The sequence below is a fragment of the Triticum urartu genome, chromosome 7A, assembly GCF_056163025.1.
Source record: "Triticum urartu cultivar PI428250 chromosome 7A, HENAU_Tu73, whole genome shotgun sequence".
Taxonomy (NCBI): Eukaryota; Viridiplantae; Streptophyta; class Magnoliopsida; order Poales; family Poaceae; genus Triticum; species Triticum urartu.
The window spans coordinates 16,596,899-16,618,433 of NC_141879.1; the positions used below are offsets into that span (position 1 = coordinate 16,596,899).

Here is a 21,535-nt window from a genome sequence, read left to right on the forward strand (position 1 = left end):
ACTGAAGCACACTACACAGTTCTACAGAATTCCTCCTTGGTGGCTCCGTATATGGATGAACACAAGAATTTGCTACGCTCCAAACACCCGGAGTGGTCTGATGACTGGATTACACGTGAATAAACTAGGAGTTTCGCCAGCTGGTTGCAGACACGTACTATGCATGACGCCTCTATTGAAGATGACATGTACTTGCTGTCCCAGTTACGATGTTCGAATATAATGACTTTCAAAGGGTACGAGATAAATGGTAATACATTTTACACGATCGCCCAAGATAAGAAGAGCACCAACCAAAACAGTGGTGTCCGCTTTGATGCAGAAACATATTATGGTTATATACAGGACATATGGGAACTTGACTATCGACGTGGTTTGAAGGTCCCTTTGTTTCGGTGCAAATGGGTCAATATGACACGAGGCGAGGTAACGGAAGACCCGCAGTACGGAATGACAATAGTGGATCTCAACAATCTTGCGTATGCAGACGAACCATTCGTCCTAGCCAATGATGTGGCACAGGTTTTCTATGTGAAGGACATGTCTACCAAGCCGAGAAAAAGAAAAGATAAGGAAGCGAATGCATCGTACGATGAGCCAAAGCGGCACATAGTTCTTTCTGGGAAGAGAAACATTGTGGGAGTGGATGACAAGACAGGCATGTCAGAAGATTATGAAAAGTTTGATGATATTGCTCCATTCACAGTGAATATTGACCCGAGCATCCCGTTAAATGATGAAGATTTTCCATGGTTATGGCGCAAAGGGACACACGCGAAGAAAAAGTTTCACACCCAAAGATCTCGGATGTGATCGGCTTCACTATCATCACTTTCTTCTGTGTTTCACATCCAGGAGGGAATCTCTGTAATAGTTAGGGTAGTTATGTGTTTTGGCATTTGAAACGCGAAGAAATTTTATGTGCAAACAAATTCTTTCATGCCTTTACTGATTTTTAGAGTTAAGTTATTCACAAACTAGTGATTCACACTAATTGCAAATAATTCAAAATTTAAAATATTCAAATTTGAAAACTACGGGCACTAACAGAAAGTTTGTAATTTTTTGTACCTAAAGCAAAAATATTCGCAAATAAACTCTAAATACAGAAAAAAAAGCAACTCAAATAAATAAAGCAAAAAAATAAAAAAAGCCCGCCTACTGGGCCAGAGCGGCCTGCATACGACTAGAAACGCAACCTATTGTTGGGCCAGGATGCAGGCCCGCAATGGCCCAGTAGGCCCATAGGGCAGCATAGATCATGTAGGCCCAGTAGGCCTGCTTTGGAGAGGTGCTCGAGAGAGCTACTGCACAGGGGGTTATAAACCAGTGCGGACGCCCCTCGCCTAGCGAGGTGGGACTAAACTTGCCGCACCGTACCTGCGTCAGCGCACCCCCTTTAGTACCGGGTCGTGGCACCAACCGGTACTAAAGGGGGGGTCTTTAGTACCGGTTGGAGCCACCACCCAGTACTAAAGGCCTGCCCTTCCCGCCGCTTGGCATGGCCAAAACAGGCCTTTAGTACCGGTTGGTGGCTCCAACCGGTACTAAAGGTGCCTACTATATATACAATACTTTGAAAAATTTCATTCTCCCTCTGTTTCTTCTTCCGTTTCCCCATTGAAGCACCGCCCGCCCCGATCGATCGACGCCCCCGTCCCCGTCGTCGCCCCCGTCCCCATCACCGCCCTCGTCTCCGTCGCCGCCCCGAGCCCGTCCCCGTCGCGCCGTCCCCGCGTCATGCCCCGGCCGGTCGCCGCCCCCGGCCGTCGCCTCGCCGTCGCCGTCGCCCCGCTGTGAGCTCTCCCCCTCTAACCCCTCTGCCTTGCCCCCGGCGGCCACCATGGGCGCTGCCCCTCCCCGAGCCCATACACACACACACAAGCATGATGAACACACACACACACACGTATATATGTATGAATGCATGTATTTATTAGTATATACGTATTTTGTATGTTTAATTAGTTTAGATTTTTTAGATTATTATTTTTTCACTAGTATATATATATATATGAATGCATGTTAGATGGATATAATTAGTGTTTAATTAGTATATATGTAGGAATTTTTTAGTGTTTTTATATAATTAGTGTTTAGATTTTTTAGATTATTATTTTTTCACTAGTATATATGTATATATGTATGAATGCTCTGTTTTTTAATGGATGTATAGAAGTTGTTTTTTCTGTTTTTAGTGTTAGATGCTTAATTAGTATGAAATAGCATATAGAATTTTGACATATGCAATGATAGCATAATTAGTGTTACATTTGCATATAGTATTTGTTGTCGACGATGCCCGGCCCGCATCCTCGCCGTCGACCCGTTCGCGACGACGTCCTGCTTCAGAGGACCCATGTCCGGGACTGGGCTCCGCCGGGCTGGCACTGGGAGGTGCTGCCTGGAGGGGCATGCCGCTTGATGAGGAACCCGGCCCCGGGTCCCGTCGTCGACCCTGATCTCCTTTGGTGGCGTTCGCGTGGGCCACTTTCGGTGCGGAGGGAGCCGGCCCCGCTGGAGGTGGTACGTCGCCGTGTCAGGGAGGAGGACGAGCACGTCCATCGCTACATGGTTGCGTTAGAGGGCGGCATGTTCTCCAATACCTGGCAGTTTTTTTAGGGATCTCACTTGAGCTATGATCCTGTGAGGGTTCCTTCTCTTTGGGTGTCCACCGCCCGCGCCGCAGGAACCACGAGTGGCCTAGATTCTTCTATAGTATTCGATCTTTATTAGCTACCTAGCCAGTGATGTATTCGATATATAATATTCGAGACGATGTATTCAAGATTATATATTATTCGAGACGATGTATTCGAGATTATATCTATTATTCGAGACGATGTAATTTGAATACGAAATTGTTTTGTATTTCTTTTGGATTAGTTAAATAAAAGCTATGGCGGACAACACCGGCAGAGAGGGAGAAGAGACCCTGTTTGATATCATACGCCATCCTCGCGGGCCAGATGATGATCAGAATGAAGAAGATTATGACGGCTCCGAATTTCTAAACAACACCGGGGAGGGTGAAATGATATTCGATCGCGACGACCGAATTGATGAAGTCATGAACTATGATTCTGATGATGACGAAGAAAATGTTGATCTTGAAACAACAAAGACCGGCGAGGTATATATATTTATATAAGCAGGCATCTGGTGATCATCACATGTTTTAAATGACTTGAAGATATATTAACGAATTGATCTTTCTTCTTTCAGCCATCCGGATCGAGCAAATCTTCAGCAAACAAGAAATGAGGCCCGAACAAAAAGTTGAAGGAGGGCGTAAAGTACAATATCGAGGCCATCAAACCTAATGGCGAACCATTAGCGCCTAAGAAGATTGCGAACATGTTCATTCGTCAGTGCGGAGTTCTTGTGAAGGACCAACTCCCGATCTCCCTTGAAGCATGGAGAGAGCCAGCAAAGCCACGTCCAGATGTTACTTTTGTCGACGACAGAAAAAAAGGTCTGCTTTGGGAAACTCTCATGGAACATTTCACCCTACCAGATCATTTCACAGATGCAGATGTGGAGAAAGTTAAGGACGCTGCTCTTAGGAAGATGACGGTTGCATTCAACAACCACAAGAATCGTGTATGGGACAAGTACGTCAAGGGAGGAAGGAAGACTCCAGTATTCGAGGGAACACTAGAGAAGCAAAGTGCTCATTGGGATGATTTCGTGAAATTCAAGGATTCAGAATTAGCTAAGGTCGAGAATAAACAAGAAGAATGCCAAAAAAAGGATAAGTTCCATACGCTGGGGCCAGGTGGCTACGCGGTGGCAATGCCTAAGTGGGATAAGTCTGAGAAAGAGATGGAGGATGCAGGTGTCACTCCGGTTACTAGGAGCTGGGCCCCCAGGTGGAGGACTTGGTTCTATGCGCATGGGGGGGAGAGTTGGACCCGAAGACATGCAAAGTTTCGAAGAAGGCATGTCTGAAAGGAGCCGAAGATAAGCTACTTGTTGAAATAGAAGAGGCTCGATCGGGGGTGTTCCAGCCCAACAGAGAGAACGACGAGCTTACGCGTGCCCTGGGAAATCCTGAACACCCAGGAAGAACACAATGCTAGGGCGCTATTCCGTGGTTTGAGGGGTTTTCAGACTGGAATGCCGACTACAGAACCCGTGCGAGAAAGAAGATTGCGGAGGAGAAGAAGAGGAAGATGGAGGAGGAGCAGAGGAAGCTGGATTATGAACGCCTTCAAGGCCTAGAATCAGTGCACGCGGACTTGGCAGTCAAATTCCAGTGGCAGCAGGAGAAGATCGACTCACTTAGCCAGCAAAGGGGGTCTCAGAAGCTGCAGCAGCTAGCGGATGATCCAGCATTGGATAGCACCGCCCCATCCATGCCGAGAAGCAGCGTGGGTTCTGCCCCGGGCGACGCAATGCTGGATAGATACCCCGTGGATGACATCATGGAGAACACTAACTGCGAGCTACACTTCAAAATGAAGAATATATCCATGAAGGTGGCGGACGCCGTTGCTTTTACAATACCCCCCGAGGCAACCTTCCATTTCAACCGGATTCCAGCGGGCTATGCTCGTGTCTTGGTTGATGAGGTGGTGGACCCATATTTGGGGCTACAGCTTGACATTCCTAGAGGTGACGACGAGCACACATTGTTAGGGTATCATGTTTATCTCATGTAACCTTTTAGCTCTAATAGGATAGACAATTAGTTTACCTATCTATAGTTAGCCAGCCGGTTGTGGCATTTTTTCTTGGCTAGTTGGTGTTTCTAGCCCTTTTAGCTCTGTGTGAGCTTTCCTTTTTGTTTTGTCAGTTGGAGACTTTGAACCTTGTTGGAACCTATTTATTTGGTTAATAAGATGGCCGTATGCATCACTCTAATGCAGAGGCCGGGGAGTCCCCCCTTTTCGAAAAAAAAGTAGTCCAGACGTCTTGAGCGTAGCTGACTTGATGGCTGGTGGACCCGCCTCTAATCTTTGCCTGAAGCCCATCGTCACCTGGCTGACTGACTCATCGATTGTTGGCTGCTCTGTTTCAGCACTGCCTTGTTCTGCTTCAGGGAGCAGGCCCTTGACTCACAGTGTTCAATCTTGGATGAAGCATTTTGGCAGTGTCACAAGCTTAGAGGCGTCTTCTACTTTAGGGGAGAAAGTAGTGTTAAACACGTCAACATGTCACGCTACATGACAGGCGCATCTACTAGGAGATAGTTAGGTTGTTAGGGTATCATGTTTATCTCATGTAACCTTTTATCTCTATCTCCTTTCTTAATCTCCAAGTTTGTAATCTTAACCGCATGTATGTGCTGTTATGGGAGGTGCGCCCCATCTATTTAACACTAACCCATCGGCCTGAGCAAGGCAAGACGTTCCGCTAGTTCGCACATGGTAATCAGAGCCCCATCTCTTCCCATCTAATGAGATCCCATCTACCCAAGCCTAGCCATGTCTTCCTCCTCCCGCTCCTCCAAACCTACCGTCAATGGACAGGTCACCGAGAAGCTAACACGCACGAACTACGTGTTGTGGCGCACGCAGGTCACTCCCCATCTGTGTGGCGCCGGTGTCTTCGGCTACGTCGACGGCATCACGCCGGAGCCGGCCAGGCTTCATATCACCAAGGACAAGGATGCCAAAGAAAGCTCTTCGCCCAACCCTCTCCACCCAATCTGAGTCCGGGAGGATCAACAGGTGTTGGGCTACTTGCTGAGCACCCTCTCAAAGGAGGTGCTCGTCACGGTGACCACGGTCACCACGGTGCACACGCTCTGGACCACGTTGGCAGGTATGTTTTTGTCGCAGTCCATGAGCCGTGTGAACAACATCAGGACGACGCCCATCAACGCGCAGAAGGGCAACCAGATGGTTGTCGCCTACTTCGCCTCGCTCTACGGCCTCGCCGATAAGCTTGCACCTGCGGGAAAGGCCATCCAAGACGACGAGCTCATCTCCTACATCATCCACGGGCTCAACGTCGACTACCAGCCCCTCGTCTCCGCCCTCGACGCCCGTGTCACACCGGTCTCCCTTGACGAACTCTACGCCATGCTCAGCAACTTCGACCAGCGCATGGCCTAGTTCAACCACTCGGGCGGCGGCTTCCGCTCCTCTGTCAACGCCGCGGTGCGCGGCCGCGGTGGTGGATCATGTGGCTGTGGCTCTTCCCACAACAAGGGGAGATCTGGAGGACACGGTGGTGGCGGCAACAACGGCGGCGACAGCTCCAACGTCCACTCCAACGCATCCCGCGGTCGCTGTGGTGGCGGTCCAAATCGGTCCCGATCAGAGATGTCCCGCTGCCAAATTTGTGGTAAGCCCGGGCACACCGCGAAGGATAGCTGGTATCGTTATGATGAAGAAGATGATGACTCCCAAGATGAAGAAAAGGTGGCTGCCGCAGCTGATGGATCCTACGGCATCGACACAAATTGGTATGTTGATAGTGGTGCCACTAATCACATAACCAATGAACTTGGGAAGGTCACGATGAAGGAAAAGTACCGTGGCAAAGATCACATCCACACGGCAAGTGGAGAAGGTATGCAGATTAGTTACATTGGTCATTCCATTTTTCGTACCCCTCATCATCCAATTCATCTTAAGAGAATCTTTCATGTCCGTAGTGCTGCTAAAAGTCTTCTCTCCGTTCAAAGAATTGCCATTGATAATCATGTTTTCCTCGAATTTCATCCATACTTCTATTTGATCAAGGACCAGGCAACGAAGAAGCTTCTCTATCGAGGTAGTTGTGTTCGAGGGCTTTACCCGTTGATTCCGGAGCTTAGGAGACTCAATAAACAAGCCAATGGTGTTGTCAAAGTCTCGTCAACACGGTGGCACAATCGATTAGGACATGCTGCTTTTTCTTTAGTCGAAAGATTACTTAGGAAAAATAAACTCCCATTTATTGGTGAGCGCAATGTCGAAACTATTTGTGATTCAAGTCAATGTGCCAAAAGTCATCAATTACCATATCCAATATCTACTAGTGTTTCTACCAAACAACTTCAATTAAGTTTCTTTGATGTGTGGGGTCCTTCCCCTACTTCTGTTGGTAGACACGAGTATTATGTTAGCTTCATAGATGACTATAGAAAATTTGTATGGATTTACCTCCTCAAAAAGAGATCCGATGTATTTCAAGTTTTTCGAAACTTTCAAGCCTTGGTTGAACGAAAATTTGCTAGCAAAATTATTGCAGTGCAATCGGACTGGGGGGGAGTATGAAAAACTAAACTCCTTCATCCAAACACTTCGCATATCACACCATGTTTCGTGTCCTCATGCTCATCAACAGAATGGCTCTGTCGAACGTAAGCACAGGCACATTGTTGAGGTTGGGCTAGCTCTCTTGGCAGGGGCCTCCATGCCTCTCAAGTTTTGGGATGAGGGTTTTCTTACCGCTTTTCATATCATCAATATGCTTCCTAGTCGAGTCATCAACAATGAAACTCCGGTAGAAACACTTCTTCACACAAAACCAGACTACAAATCCCTTCGTGTTTTTGGGTGTGCTTGTTGGCCCAATCTTCGCCCGTACAATAAACGCAAAGTCATGCTCCTCTCCAAGCAATGTGTTTTTCTAGGGAATAGCCCTCAACGCAATGGTGTCAAGTGCTTAGATGTGTCCACTGGTCGCGTTTATATATCTCGTGACGTTGTTTTTGACAAAACAAAATTTCCATTCGCCACTCTACATCCAAACACCGACGCTCACCTTCGAGAAGAGATTCTCCTCCTACCCACTCATCTCACCAGTATTGATCAAGGGGGTCCGAATTATGATGATCAATCGTTGACTAATCCTGCTACTAATGGTGTGCATGAGTTTCCTAATGATGCTACAAGAGAGAACATCCAAAACAATGGTGAAATCAGTAAAAAAAACGCATCGGCTGACCCATGTTTCATGTGTCCGCATCTGGGAGGCAAATCCTCCTCGGGATCGGCTCTGTAGTAGTAGCCCAGTCGATCCTCCTCGGGGTCCGCGCCGGCAGGTGCGGTAGATGCGCCAGAGACAACGCCCGCCGACCGTGTCGCTATCTCCAGCCTAACGCGCGGCACACGTCTCCTCTCCAATGGTGGCGGCTCCGCACCAATCCTCGCCCAGCATGCGTCAGCACGCGGCTCATCGGGACGGCGAACGGTTCCGCGGCCAACCGCTTGTGTACAAGCGGCGTGACCCGGTTCGCCAACCTGGCGCGGGTCCCAGGCCTGACGCGGGATCCAGCGTGGACTCCAGCACGCCCACGCGCACGTCCACACGCCCGACCGGTGTCCGATTCGAGGCGAATATGCCATCATCAGCCAATGATGAGGCCCCGGGTGTTGGGTTTCGTAGTAATTTCAAAAAAATTCCTACGCACACGCAAGATCATGTGATGCATAGCAACGAGGGGAGAGTGTTGTCTACGTACCCAATGCAGACCGACTGCGGAAGCGCTGACACGACGTAGAGGAAGTAGTCGTACGTCTTCATGATCCAACCGATCAAGCACCAAAACTACGGCACCTCCGAGTTCAAGCACACGTTCAGCTCGATGACGATCCCCGGACTCCGATCCAGCAAAGTGTCGGGGAAGAGTTCCGTCAGCACGATGGCGTGGTGACGATCTTGATGAACTACAGCAGCAGGGCTTCGCCTAAACTCCGCTACAGAATTATCGAGGAATATGGTGGCAGGGGGCCCCGCACACGGCTAAGGAATAGATCACGTGGATCAACTTGTGTGTTTCTGGGGTGCCTCTGCCTCAGTATATAAAGGAGCCAAGGGGGAGGGGGGCGCCGGCCAAGGAGGAGGGCGCAGGAGGAGTCCTACTCCTTCCGGGAGTAGGACCCCCCCCCAATCCAATTTCAACTAGGATTCCCAAAGGGGGAAAGGGAGAGAGGGGGGCCGGCCACCTTCTCCTAGTCCTAATAGGACTAGGGGAGGGGGGAGGTGCGCAGCCACCTTGGGCTGCCCCTTTCTCCTTTCCACTAAGGCCCATGAAGGCCCATATGGCTCCCGGGGGGTTCCGATAACCTCCCGGTAACCCGGAAAAATCCCGATTTCACCCGGAACACTTCCGATATCCAAATATAGGCTTCCAATATATCAATCTTTACGTCTCGACCATTTCGAGACTCCTCGTCATGTCCGTGATCACATCCGGGACTCCAAACAACCTTCGGTACATCAAAATGCATAAACTCATAATATAACTGTCATCGTAACCTTAAGCGTGCGGACCCTACGGGTTCGAGAACAATGTAGACATGACCGAGACACGTCTCCGCTCAATAACCAATAGCGGGACCTGGATGCCCATATTGGCTCCTACATATTCTACGAAGATCTTTATCGGTCAGACCGCATAACAACATACATTGTTCCCTTTGTCATCGGTATGTTACTTGCCGGAGATTCGATCGTCGGTATCCAATACCTAGTTCAATCTCGTTATCGGCAAGTCTCTTTACTCGTTCCGTAATACATTATCTCACAACTAACATATTAGTTGTAATGCTTGCAAGGCTTATGTGATGTGTATTACCGAGAGGGCCCAGAGATACCTCTCCGACAATCGGAGTGACAAATCCTAATCTCGAAGTACGCCAACCCAACATCTACCTTTTGGAGACACCTGTAATGCTCCTTTATAATCACCCAGTTACGTTGTGACATTTGGTAGCACCCAAAGTGTTCCTCCGGCAAACGGGAGTTGCATAATCTCATAGTCATTGGAACATGTATAAGTCATGAAGAAAGCAATAGCAACATACTAAACGATCGGGTGCTAAGCTAATGGAATGGGTCATGTCAATCAGATCATTCAACTAATGATGTGACCTCGTTAATCAAATAACAACTCATTGTTCATGGTCAGGAAACATAACCATCTTTGATTAACGAGCTAGTCAAGTAGAGGCATACTAGTGACACTTTGTTTGTCTATGTATTCACACATGTATTATGTTTCCGGTTAATACAATTCTAGCATGAATAATAAACATTTATCATGATTATAAGGAAACAAATAATAACTTTATTATTGCCTCCAGGGCATATTTCCTTCAGTCTCCCACTTGCACTAGAGTCAATAATCTAGATTACACTGTAATGATTCTAACACCCATGGAGCCTTGGTGCTGATCATGTTTTGCTCGTGGAAGAGGCTTAGTCAACGGGTCTGCAACATTCAGATCCGTATGTATCTTGCAAATCTCTATGTCTCCCACTTGGACTAGATCCCGGATGGAGTTGAAGCGTCTCTTGATGTGTTTGGTCCTTTTGTGAAATCTGGATTCCTTTGCCAAGGCAATTGCACCAGTATTGTCACAAAAGATTTTCATTGGACCCGATGCATTAGGTATGACACCTAGATCGGATATGAACTCCTTCATCCAGACTCCTTCGTTCGCTGCTTCCGAAGCAGCTATGTACTCCGCTTCACATGTAGATCCCGCTACGACGCTTTGTTTAGAACTGCACCAACTGACAGCTCCACCGTTTAATGTAAATACGTATCCGGTTTGCGATTTAGAATCGTCCGGATCAGTGTCAAAGCTTGCATCAACGTAACCTTTTACGGTGAGCTCTTTGTCACCTCCATATACGAGAAACATATCCTTAGTCCTTTTCAGGTATTTCAGGATGTTCTTGACCGCTGTCCAGTGATCCACTCCTGGATTGCTTTGGTACCTCCCTGCTAAACTTATAGCAAGGCACACATCAGGTCTGGTACACAGCATTGCATACATGATAGATCCTATTGCTGATGCATAGGGAACATCTTTCATATTCTCTCTATCTTCTGCAGTGGTCGGGCATTGAGTTTTACTCAACTTCACACCTTGTAACACAGGCAAGAACCCTTTCTTTGCTTGATCCATTTTGAACTTCTTCAAAATTTTGTCAAGGTATGTGCTTTGTGAAAGTCCAATTAAGCGTCTTGATCTATCTCTATAGATCTTAATGCCTAATATGTAAGCAGCTTCACCGAGGTCTTTCATTCAAAAACTTTTATTCAAGTATCCCTTTATGCTATCCAAAAATTCTATATCATTTCCAATCAGCAATATGTCATCCACATATAATATCAGAAATTCTACAGAGCTCCCACTCACTTTCTTGTAAATACAGGCTTCTCCGAAAGTCTGTATAAAACCAAATGCTTTGATCAAACTATCAAAACGTTTATTCCAACTCCGAGAGGCTTGCACCAGTCCATAAATGGATCGCTGGAGCTTGCACACTTTGTTAGCTCCCTTTGGATCGACAAAACCTTCCGGTTGCATAATATACAACTCTTCTTCCAGAAATCCATTCAGGAATGCAGTTTTGACATCCATCTACCAAATTTCATAACCATAAAATGCGGCAATCGCTAACATGATTCGGACGGACTTAAGCATCGCTACGGGTGAGAAGGTCTCATCGTAGTCAATCCCTTGAACTTGCCGAAAACCTTTTGCGACAAGTCGAGCTTTGTAGACAGTAACATTACCATCAGCGTCAGTCTTCTTCTTAAAGATCCATTTATTCTCAATTGCTTGCCGATCATCGGGCAAGTCAACCAAAGTCCATACTTTGTTCTCATACATGGATCCCATCTCAGATTTCATGGCTTCAAGCCACTTTGCGGAATCTGGGCTCACCATCGCTTCTTCATAGTTCGTAGGTTCATCATGATCTAGTAGCATGACTTCCAGAACAGGATTACCGTACCACTCTGGTGCGGATCTTACTCTGGTTGATCTACGAGGTTCAGTAGTATCTTGATCTGAGGTTTCATGATCATTATCATTGGCTTCCTCACTAACTGGTGTAGGTGTCACTGAAACAGTTTTCTGTGGTGAACTACTTTCCAGTAAGGGAGCAGGTACAGTTACCTCATCAAGTTCTACTTTCCTCCCACTCACTTCTTTCGAGAGAAACTCCTTCTCTAGAAATGATCCATTCTTAGCAACGAATTTCTTGCCTTCGGATCTGTGATAGAAGGTGTACCCAACAGTTTCCTTTGGGTATCCTATGAAGACACATTTCTCCGATTTGGGTACGAGCTTATCAGGTTGAAGCTTTTCCACATAAGCATCGCAGCCCCAAACTTTAAGAAATGACAACTTTGGTTTCTTGCCAAACCACAGTTCATAAGGCGTCATCTCAACGGATTTTGATGGTGCCCTATTTAATGTGAATGCAGCTGTCTCTAGAGCATAACCCCAAAACGATAGCGGTAAATCAGTAAGAGACATCATAGATCGCACCATATCTAGTAAAGTATGATTACGACGTTCGGACACACCATTACGCTGTGGTGTTCCGGGTGGCGTGAGTTGCGAAACTATTCCACAGTTTTTCAAATGTACACCAAACTCGTAACTCAAATATTCTCCTCCACGATCAGATCGTAGAAACTTTATTTTCTTATTACGATGATTTTCAACTTCACTCTGAAATTCTTTGAACTTTTCAAATGTTTCAGATTTATGTTTCATTAAGTAGATATATCCATATCTGCTTAAATCATCTGTGAAGGTGAGAAAATAACGATATCCGCCACGAGCCTCAATATTCATCGGACCACATACATCGGTATGTATGATTTCCAACAAATCTGTTGCTCTCTCCATAGTACCGGATAACGGTGTTTTAGTCATCTTGCCCATGAGGCACGGTTCGCAAGTACCAAGTGATTCATAATCAAGTGGTTCCAAAAGTCCATCAGTATGGAGTTTCTTCATGCGCTTTACACCGATATGAACTAAACGACAGTGCCACAAATAAGTTGCACTTTCATTATCAACTCTGCATCTTTTGGCTTCAACATTATGAATATGTGTATTACTACTATCGAGATTCAATAAAAATAGACCACTCTTCAAGGGTGCATGACCATAAAAGATATTACTCATATAAATAGAACAACCATTATTCTCTGATTTAAATGAATAACCGTCTCGCATTAAACAAGATCCAGATATAATGTTCATGCTCAAAGCTGGCACCAAATAACAATTATTTAGGTCTAATATTAATCCCGAAGGTAGATGTAGAGGTAGCGTGCCGACCGTGATCACATCGACTTTGGAACCGTTTCCCACGCGCATCATCACCTCGTCCTTTGCCAGTGCCCGCTTACTCCGTAGTCCCTGTTTCGAGTTGCAAATATTAGCAACAGAACCAGTATCAAATACCCAGGTGCTACTGCGAGCTCTAGTAAGGTACACATCAATAACATGTATATCACATATACCTTTGTTCACCTTGCCATCCTTCTTATCCGCCAAATACTTGGGGCAGTTCCGCTTCCAGTGACCAGTCTGCTTGCAGTAGAAGCACTCAGTTTCAGGCTTAGGTCCAGACTTGGGTTTCTTCTCCTGAGCCGCAACTTGCTTGCCGTTCTTCTTGAAGTTCCCCTTCTTCTTCCCTTTGCCCTTTTTCTTGAAACTAGTGGTCTTGTTAACCATCAACACTTGATGCTCCTTCTTGATTTCTACCTCCGCAGCTTTCAGCATTGCGAAGAGCTCAGGAATAGTCTTGTTCATCCCTTGCATATTATAGTTCATCACGAAGCTCTTGTAGCTTGGTGGCAGTGATTGGAGAATTCTGTCAATGACGCAATCATCTGGAAGATTAACTCCCAATTGAATCAAGTGATTATTATACCCATACATTTTGAGTATATGCTCACTGACTGAACTGTTCTCCTCCATCTTGCAGCTATAGAACTTATTGGAGACTTCAAATCTCTCAATTCGGGCATTTGCTTGAAATATTAACTTCAACTCCTGGAACATCTCATATGCTCCATGACGTTCAAAACGTCGTTGAAGTCCCGATTCTAAGCCGTAAAGCATGGCACACTGAACTATCGAGTAGTCATCAACTTTGCTCTGCCAGACGTTCATAACATCTGGTGTTGCTCCAGCAGCAGGCCTGGCACCCAGCGGTGCTTCCAGGACGTAATTCTTCTGAGCAGCAATGAGGATAATCCTCAAGTTACGGACCCAGTCCGTGTAATTGCTACCATCATCTTTCAACTTTGCTTTCTCAAGGAACGCATTAAAATTCAACGGAACAACAGCACGAGCCATCTATCTACAATCAAAAAGCAAGATACTATCAGGGACTAAGTTCATGATAAATTTAAGTTCAATTAATCATATTACTTCAGAACTCCCACTTAGATAGACATCCCTCTAATCTTCTAAGTGATTACGTGATCCAAATCAACTAAACCATAACCGATCATCACGTGAGATGGAGTAGTTTTCAATGGTGAACATCATTATGTTGATCATATCTACTATATGATTCACGCTCGACCTTTCGGTCTCCGTGTTCCGAGGCCATATCTGCATATGCTAGGCTCGTCAAGTTTAACCTGAGTATTCTGCGTGTGCAAAACTGGCTTGCACCCGTTGTAGATGGACGTAGAGCTGATCACACCCGATCATCACGTGGTGTCTGGGCACGACGAACTTTGGCAACGGTGCATACTCAGGGAGAACACTTCTTGATAATTTAGTGAGAGATCATCTTATAATGCTACCGTCAATCAAAGCAAGATAAGATGCATAAAAGATAAACATCACATGCAATCAATTTAAGTGATATGATATGGCCATCATCTTCTTGTGCTTGTGATCTCCATCTCCGAAGCACCGTCATGATCACCATCGTCACCGGCGCGACACCTTGATCTCCATCGTAGCATCGTTGTCGTCTCGCCAATCTTATGCTTCCACGACTATCACTACCGTTTAGTAATAAAGTAAAGCATTACATCGCGATTGCATTGCATACAATAAAGCGACAACCATATGGCTCCTGCCAGTTGCCGATAACTCGGTTACAAAACATGATCATCTCATACAATAAAATTTAGCATCATGCCTTGACCATATCACATCACAACATGCCCTGCAAAAACAAGTTAGACGTCCTCTACTTTGTTGTTGCAAGTTTTACGTGGCTGCTACGGGCTAAAGTAAGAACCAATCTCACCTACGCATCAAAACCACAACGATAGTTTGTCAAATAGACTCCGTTTTAACCTTCGCAAGGACCGGGCGTAGCCACACTCTGTTCAACTAAAGTTGGAGAGACAGTCGCCCGCAAGCCATCTATGTGCAAAGCACGTCGAGGGAACCGGTCTCGCGTAAGCGTACGCGTAAGGTTGGTCCGGGTCGTCTCGTCCAACAATGCCGCCGAACCAAAGTATGACATGCTGGTAGGCAGTATGACTTATATCGCCCACAACTCACTTGTGTTCTACTCGTGCATATAACATCAACATAAATAACCTAGGCTCGGATGCCACTGTTGGGTTTCGTAGTAATTTCAAAAAATTTCCTACGCACACGCAAGATCATGTGATGCATAGCAACGAGGGGAGAGTGTTGTCTACGTACGCAACGCAGACCGACTGCGGAAGCGCTGACACAACGTAGAGGAAGTAGTCGTACGTCTTCACGATCCAGCACACCTCCGAGTTCGAGCACACGTTCAGCTCGATGACGATCCCCGGACTCCGATCCAGCAAAGTGTCGGGGAAGAGTTCCGTCAGCACGACGGCGTGGTGACGATCTTGATGAACTACAGCAGCAGGGCTTCGCCTAAACTCCGCTACAGTATTATCGAGGAATATGGTGGCAGGGGGCACCGCACACGGCTAAGGAATAGATCACGTGGATCAACATGTGTGTTTCTGGGGTGCCTCTGCCTCAGTATATAAAGGAGCCAAGGGGGAGGGGGGCGCCGGCCAAGGAGGAGGGCGCAGGAGGAGTCCTACTCCTTCCGGGAGTAGGACTCCCCCCCCCCCCCCAATCCTATTTCAACTAGGATTCCCAAAGGGGGAAAGGGAGAGAGGGGGGCCGGCCACCTTCTCCTAGTCCTAATAGGACTAGGGGAGGGGGAAGGTGCTCAGCCACCTTGGGCTGCCCCTTTCTCCTTTCCACTAAGGCCCATGAAGGCCCATATGGCTCCCGGGGGGTTCCGGTAACCTCCCGGTAACCCGGAAAAATCCCGATTTCACCCGGAACAGTTCCGATATCCAAATATAGGCTTCCAATATATCAATCTTTACGTCTCGACCATTTCGAGACTCCTCATCATGTCCGTGATCACATCCGGGACTCTGAACAACCTTCGGTACAACCTTAAGCGTGCGGACCCTACGGGTTCGAGAACAATGTAGACATGACCAAGACACGTCTCCGGTCAATAACCAATAGCGGGACCTGGATGCCCATATTGGCTCCTACATATTCTACGAAGATCTTTATCGGTCAGACTGCATAACAACATACATTGTTCCCTTTGTCATCGGTATGTTACTTGCCGGAGATTCGATCGTCGGTATCCAATACCTAGTTCAATCTCGTTATCGGCAAGTCTCTTTACTCGTTCCGTAATACATTATCTCACAACTAACATATTAGTTGTAATGCTTGCAAGGCTTATGTGATGTGTATTACCGAGAGGGCCCAGAGATACCTCTCCGACAATCGGAGTGACAAATCCTAATCTCGAAATACGCCAACCCAACATCTACCTTTTGGAGACACCTGTAATGCTCCTTTATAATCACCCAGTTACGTTGTGACGTTTGGTAGCACCCAAAGTGTTCCTCCGGCAAACGGGAGTTGCATAATCTCATAGTCATAGGAACATGTATAAGTCATGAAGAAAGCAATAGCAACATACTAAACGATCGGGTGCTAAGCTAATGGAATGGGTCATGTCAATCAGATCATTCAACTAATGATGTGACCTCGTTAATCAAATAACAACTCATTGTTCATGGTCAGGAAACATAACCATCTTTGATTAACGAGCTAGTCAAGTAGAGGCATACTAGTGACACTTTGTTTGTCTATGTATTCACACATGTATTATGTTTCCGGTTAATACAATTCTAGCATGAATAATAAACATTTATCATGATTATAAGGAAATAAATAATAACTTTATTATTGCCTCTAGGGCATATTTCCTTCACTGGGATCCTCTGCGCCAACTGGAGGCGCTGCTCGCCACCAAACTGCCATAGAAGTTCCGGTGGGAGCAGATTCTGCTGCAAGGGTTCCTGGTCCGGTATTCTCTATGGCTAGTGATCCGGCTGCCGCACTGTCACGACATACACGACTATAAAATGGGGTAATACATCCTATTAATTATAAACACATAACCAAATATGATATGGTTTGTTCTACAGGTGAACCAGGTGAACCACATAGACTTGAGGAAGCACTTGGTGATGAAAAGTGGAAGAATGCCATGAACGAAGAATACATGGCACTTAAGAAAAATAAAACTTGGCATTTAGTTCCCCCACAACAAGGTAAAAATTTAATTGATTGCAAGTGGGTATTTAGAATCAAAAGGAATCTGATGGAACTATTGATCGCGACAAAGCTAGGCTCGTTGCAAAGGGTTTTAAACCACGGTATGGCATAGATTATGAGGACACGTTCAGTCCGGTTGTTAAAGCTGCCACCATCCGTCTTTGTTTGTCTATTATTGTTTCCAGGGGATGGAGTCTCAGACAACTTGATGTACAGACCGTGTTTCTTCATGGTGTTCTGGAAGAGGAGGTATATATGAAACAACCTCTTGGGTTTGTAAGCAAAAGTGTACCCTCTTATGTCTGCAAATTGGACAAAGCACTCTACGGCTTGAAACAGGTGCCAAGAGCATGGTACTCTCGTCTCTGTCACAAAATGCAAACACTCGGTTTTGTTCCTTCGAAGTCTGATACCTCTTTGTTCATCTACAACAAGTCCAATACATGCATATTTGTCCTAATATACGTTGATGATATTATTGTGACAAGCTCATCTGATGAAGCCATCACAAGACTTTTGAAAGATTTGAGTGCAGATTTTGCCTTGAAGCATGTTGGAGACTTGCATTATTTTCTTGGGATTGAAGTAAAGAGGCACAAAGATGGACTTCATCTCTCTCAATAAAAGTATGCAATTGACTTGGTAAGAAAAGCTGGCATGCAAGGTTGTAAACCTACACCTACTCCACTATCCAGCTCAGAAAAATTATCTCTCACAGAAGGAACCCTCTTGACTCAAGAGGACAACAAAAAATACAAGAGCTTGGTAGGAGCTCTTCAATATCTCACTCTTACCAGGACTGATATTTATTTTGCTGTCAATAAAGTATGCCAGTTCCTTCATGCACCTACAACTGTTCATCTAACTGCTGCCAAACGGATAGTTCAATATGTCAAAAACACATTAAGCACGGGTCTAAATTCCAGCAAATCATCTTCTACACTTGTCAGTGCTTTCTCTGATTCTGATTGGGCAGGTTATCTTGATGATAGACGCTCCACTGGTGGTTTCGCTATTTTCTTTGGACCCAACTTGATATCATGGTGTGCTCGCAAACAAGCTACAGTCTCCAGGTCCAGTACAGAGGCAAAATATAAGGCTTTGGCAAATGCCACAGCTGAAATTATATGGGTTCAGTCCATGCTAAAGGAACTTGGTATAAAGAGTAAACAAGCTCCATGTCTGTGGTGTGATAACCTTGGTGCTACTTATCTTTGAGCTAATCCAGTGTTTCATGCCAGGACCAAACACATTGATATAGACTTCCACTTTGTGAGAGAAAGAGTTTCTCAAAAGCATCTTGACATTCGTTTTGTGCATTCCCGTGACCAAATTGCAGATGGGTTCACAAAGGCATTGCCTGTCAAGAGCTTTGAGAACTTGAAGTATAATGTCAACTTAATGCAGTTGTGATTAAGGGAGGGTGTTAAACATGTCAACATGTCATGCTACATGACAGGCTCATCTACTAGGAGATAGTTAGGTTGTTAGGGTATCATGTTTATCTCATGTAACCTCTTACCTCTATCTTCTTTGTTGATCTTCAAGCTTGTAATCTTAACCGCATGTATGCGCTGTTATGGGAGGTGCGCTCCATCTATTTAACACGAACCCGTCGGCCTGAGCAAGGCAAGACATTCCACTAGTTCGCACAAGTACCTCCTTCTAGCAGAATCTCCTGTCGTTCCCTTGTAGAGAAAAGAACTGTCAAGTTACAAAATAACAGATGAATTACAAGCTACTCCCGCCGTCTTATATTATGGAACAGAAAGTAGAATTGTCATCCTGTGCCAGAGTGTGTACTCCCTCCGTCCGGAAATACTTATCGTAAAAATGGATGTATGTAGAATTAAAATACGTTTAGATACATCTATTTCTCCGATAAGTATTTCTGGATGGAGGGAGTACAACATAAAGTAGATCTTAGCGACTATTTTGAATTAATTACAAGGAGAGGGGAGAAAGGGTGGTAGTATTTTGGTGACCACGAACAGGTTGTTAGGGTGGTTAGCATATTTTCCTCTTATCTTTCTATCCTCAAACAACCTCATGTAATCTTTCCCTATGGTTAGCTTGTATCTCATGACAGAGTCAATGTAAACATGCGGGCCGCCATGAATGGCAATTGAGACCCTTGATAACCTCTTTACAGGAAGGAGTAGAACACAAAGTAGAATTTTTTCATCCAGTGCAAGAGTGTGTACATAATAAAGTAGATCTTAGCGAGCCCTTTAGAATTAATTACAAGGAGAGGGGAGAAAGCATGCTAATATTTTGACAATAACACAAGGAAAAAAAATAAATGATTAAGGCAGATTCTACTTTCTCGATTTGCCCTGCATTTGAGAACTTCATTCCTCTCTGTAATTTGCTATGATCTTTCGATCACGGCGGGGTTCAATTCAAACATTCCCTTTTTCCATTCAAGTTGGCTAATAAAAGAGTTGATGCAGGCAGAGAGATACCCAGTATTATACACAATGGTTTTATGATTGGGACGGCATGCAGGTGAAGAGGTCAATATACTAGACTTGTTAATATAGACAGAGATAACCAGAGTGTTGTAGGATCATGCCATCCGTCGTAGGTTGCTTGGAGGACATGAAATTTTCACAGCCTGCAACTTTGCTTCAATGAAAAGCTATTAGAAATCTATCAAGATGACCCTGAAAAGCAATAAGCATGTAAGCAAACATAAAAAATGAAAGGACATTATCCACATGAGCATCATTGCATCGGCATAACTAAATAACCAACCTGTGAAGCATGCACTTCTGATATGTCCATCTTCAATGTGTGTTTTCATCCAACTAAATAACTGCTATGAAAAACTCATCTTTCTCAACATTTTTTGTGTAGCACTTGTATGTAAGACAAATGCTATAACCATTTGCAGCCGAAAAGAATGAATTCTCATGCGACTTCCATGACATTACACTCTGAAACGAGAAGAGCACCTAAAATTATATTATGCATTGTCAGTGTTGGCCAAGTCATTGACAATACTTATTCCAACTAAACAGACTCTAATTGTAATAGCTACAATCTTTAAAATAGATAAAACCATATGCAAAAGCAACTGTGGATGGCAGAGAAGTCCATCTGTCCATGGTTCAATGCTGACTATAAACATGTACCCCACATAATACTAGCCCATGTTGGCCCATCTCGGGCTCGACAAATGGTTTGCCGAGTCCCTGAAGGGCGGCCCTCGACAGAGTGGGCTTTGCCTGAAGGGTTCGAGTACTCTTAGCCGAGAACTACACTTGGCAAAGTCCATGTCAAGTGGGAAACGGCTTTCGCCGAGTTTTTCTGTTACTCAGCAAACTCGGAAATTCCATTAGTGAGAGGAGGCTCTGCAATACTGAAATAAATATTTGAAAAGGTCTTGTCACCTTAGTGTTAACATAAGCAGAGGTGGCCGGACAAGATCATGATAATGTCCATTAGGAAACCTACAACTATTGAAAAAGGCTTTCGCCCCGTTTTATATATAAAGCAAATAACCAGAGCCAAACGAGTTTTTACAAAGACACACCGCACCACACAACACAACAAAGAGTAGCACACGAAAGACGGAACATAGTATGAAAGGGAAACCTTCTTTTTTTGCGGGGAGAAAGGGAAGCCTTCAACCAGTAAGACTCGGCTACTTTTAAAACTAGATTGATCTACAATTTACATAATTGAGGCTAATCCTAGTCATTACTCTACACTTAGCAGCACGGCAGATTACTACCTCACATTGCTGACTAATAACCAAACAACTTGTGAGGACAGTTGATGAATAAAGCTTGCCTCCTGGACGGGAGCAGAAACACTGGAGCAAACCCACCTATATATTAATCAAGGTTTTGGTTACCGAATGAGGCAATTTTACCGAGGGGGACTGGTAAACATGGTTACCACGGTTACCAAGAAATACCCAGAATATTTTGAACAAATTTTATAGTTGATTTTTTATTCAAATAAGTGAAAGAACAAACATTCGAACCAGAGACCTCTCAAAAAAGGAACTAGGTTGCTACCAACACTTTAGAACCAAATCTCATGGCATTAATTGGATCCTATGTACTTTATTATAAATTGAGCATTTAAATTCAAAAGGTTAAAAAATGGTATTTTTTGCTCGGTACGGGGATTTACTGAGGGGCACGGAAATACGTGGTAGCCATGGGAAATCTCGAAATTTTGACTGGTAACGAAAACCTTGATATTAA

General features: G+C 45.1%; 1 pseudogene; it reads left to right on the forward strand.

Annotated features, from left to right (window-relative positions):
- The first annotated feature begins 5,429 nt into the window (after positions 1 to 5,429).
- LOC147956999 (uncharacterized) lies at positions 5,430 to 6,474 on the forward strand (annotated as a pseudogene).
- The last annotated feature ends 15,061 nt before the right edge of the window (positions 6,475 to 21,535 follow it).